The sequence below is a fragment of the Brassica oleracea genome, chromosome C6 (genome assembly GCF_000695525.1).
Source record: "Brassica oleracea var. oleracea cultivar TO1000 chromosome C6, BOL, whole genome shotgun sequence".
Classification (NCBI taxonomy): Eukaryota; Viridiplantae; Streptophyta; class Magnoliopsida; order Brassicales; family Brassicaceae; genus Brassica; species Brassica oleracea.
Window position 1 is genome coordinate 7,953,779 of NC_027753.1, and position 2,618 is coordinate 7,956,396.

Genomic DNA, 2,618 nt, shown 5'->3' on the forward strand with positions numbered 1-2,618 from the left:
AAACTTTAATTTCTGATTTTCAACTTAAACCCTAAACTCTATTTCATATACCTCAATATCAATAACAAAGTTTAAAATTTAAAATTTAAAACTATAAATTTAATTCTAAAGATTAATTTTTAACATTTAAATTGTGAAATCTAAATCTTATTTTTTTCTCAAAATTTTATCATAAATATTCTATATATTAAACACACAAAATAGAAAAGGAAAAAATGGTGTTCCAAGAAAAAAAGAATAAAAAAACAACAACAAAACAATCTGATTGGTCAACACATATCGGCCAGTCACGTTTAAGTGCGAGGATCAAGCCTTATAAAATAACAGTCGTCGATAGAAGTGAATCCAATGGACAAAAATGCACAAAGATGAAACACTTTTCTCTCTCTTACAATATTCTCTGCGAATCTTTCATTTTTCTTTCTAGATCTACAAAAAAATCATTTCTCCTTCTCTTACGATTCTTCTTTTGATTCTCTCACAAATTTTCATAACTTTTAATCTATACCCTCCATCTCTGTTATGAGGAATCAAATCCTCTTCATTCTCTTTTTTTTCGAGATCTCTCGAATCATCATGTTGTTGTTGATGATAATCTTCCTTGAGGTAGGGATTACGTCCAAGGGATCCGGTTTGGTTCATGAGATTAGGGTTTATTGTACCACCACCGTTGTTGTTGCCGTGTGTATTCACCTCCTCACCACCACACATTTCAACTTCACGTTCTCATCATGTTCTTATAAATGTGTGATTAATTTTTGTTTTGTGTACTGATTTATTAAGAAGCAGGGAAGGAGAAGCAGTGGTGGGACATAGCAATGTCTCCCGTCAAGCGTGGTGTGAAGGTGGTATTCTCATAGAAAGTCTTTGTCTTTGTCTCGATGCCATTCCAAGGAGATATCCTGCCAGAGTCGGAACGCGCCGGAGTCGAAGAGGGAGTAGAGTCGGAACGTGCTGGAGTCGATTGTGAAGGAGCCGGTAAAGGTGGCAGAGGTGGGAGCTGGCAGAGGTGGGAGCTCTACGGCAAAGGAGGCTGAGGGGCAAAGAGTTAGGGATTTCTAGGTTTAATTTTTTTGGTTTACAATTAAACCAATTTTGGTTTAATGTTGTTTTGGTTTAATGTGTAAACTGATTTTATTTGTAAAAAGATTATAATTAATAAATAAAATTAAAATTTTATTTGTAAATTGAGTTTTGATTTAATTCTAATCAATTATTTTAATTAATTAATTTTAATTAGTTAATTTTAATCAATTAATTTAATTAATTTTCATCAACTAATTTATTTATTTTTTATTAATTAATTTATAATTATAGCATTATATCTACATCATTATAAAATATTTTATAACACTAAAAATAAGCTATGAAAAATTATATCATAGCAAGAATCAAATGTTATAGAAAATTAATCTATAGCTGACGATAAACGCTATAATATGTCTATTTATTATAGCACACGAAAAACGCTATAATAAGTGGGGGGTCTATTATAGCTGCGGCTGTCACGGCGTTCATGGAAACGCTACGAAAACGATATGGTAGTACATTCTCGACGCTACTAATGCCGATATTTTTTGTAGTGGACCGCTCTCACTACGCATACTGTTTGCTTATGCCTCCTTGTTTGGATGCAGATCAGGACCAGACCCGAAAGGGTAAAGACATAGCTTGAACGCGAGACAAAGGCAGGAAGGAAGGATGGTGGGTTTGGATAGATATAGGACGAGTTTAACATGTAATAGCCTATAGAAAACTGACTTGTTAACTAGAACCTTAGATTATTTATTCAAATCGTATTATTCTTTACTTGACTGTGTGAAAAAGAACTAACACTCTGAAATAATTCTAAGTAAAGAAAAATATGAAAATGACCCAAGTCTGATCGAGGAAGTCAAGCCAGACTCGTACTGATGTTACGAAAAAATGGGTCGGGTCCTTTCACTGAGCCCCTGAGGTAAGACATCAACGACACACGAGATATCCAATGGATTGGTGTGTGATTGGGTTTGAACTAAATGAAGAAAATCACCATATAGATTGATGGGAAAATTAACCAAGACAAGAAAAAAAACTAGCGTAAACTTTAACAGAAACAAGACACAAAATGTCTTGATTTTTAATTTGTTAACTCCGCCAGTGAACGTAGGTCTTTCCAAAAAATATAAAAAATACATAACATTAACAAAAAAAAGACAAGAAACACGAACAACATCAACCACCAACATCGCCACCAGAAAAGAGAAAAGAAAATGAAAATTTTAACAAAAACAAGACACAAGAAGTCTTGATTTTTGCGTGTGTTAACTACACTAGTTAACATAAGTCTTACAAAAAAAAGAGAGAAACACGAACACTATTAAGCACCAGCATCTCCACAAGTCTTAACGACGCTGAATCAAGTGAATGGTCGAGTCCTTCTTGATGTTATAGTCAGCCAAAGTCCAACCATCCTCAAGCTGTTTGCTAGCAAAGATCAGCATCTGCTTGTTCACCGGAATGCCCTCTTTACCCTGGATCTTGGCCTTCACGTTTTTTATGGTGTCAACGTCTTCACATTTCAAGGAGATGAACTTTCCTGTCAAAGTCTTCACAAAAATCTGCATGAGTTGACCATT

At 34.1% G+C, this 2,618-nt stretch overlaps 1 pseudogene; it reads right to left on the bottom strand.

The window, feature by feature from the left end:
* Nucleotides 1-2,384: 2,384 nt before the first annotated feature.
* The window catches only part of LOC106297373, a 909-nt pseudogene continuing 675 nt past the window's right edge, over nt 2,385-2,618 (bottom strand).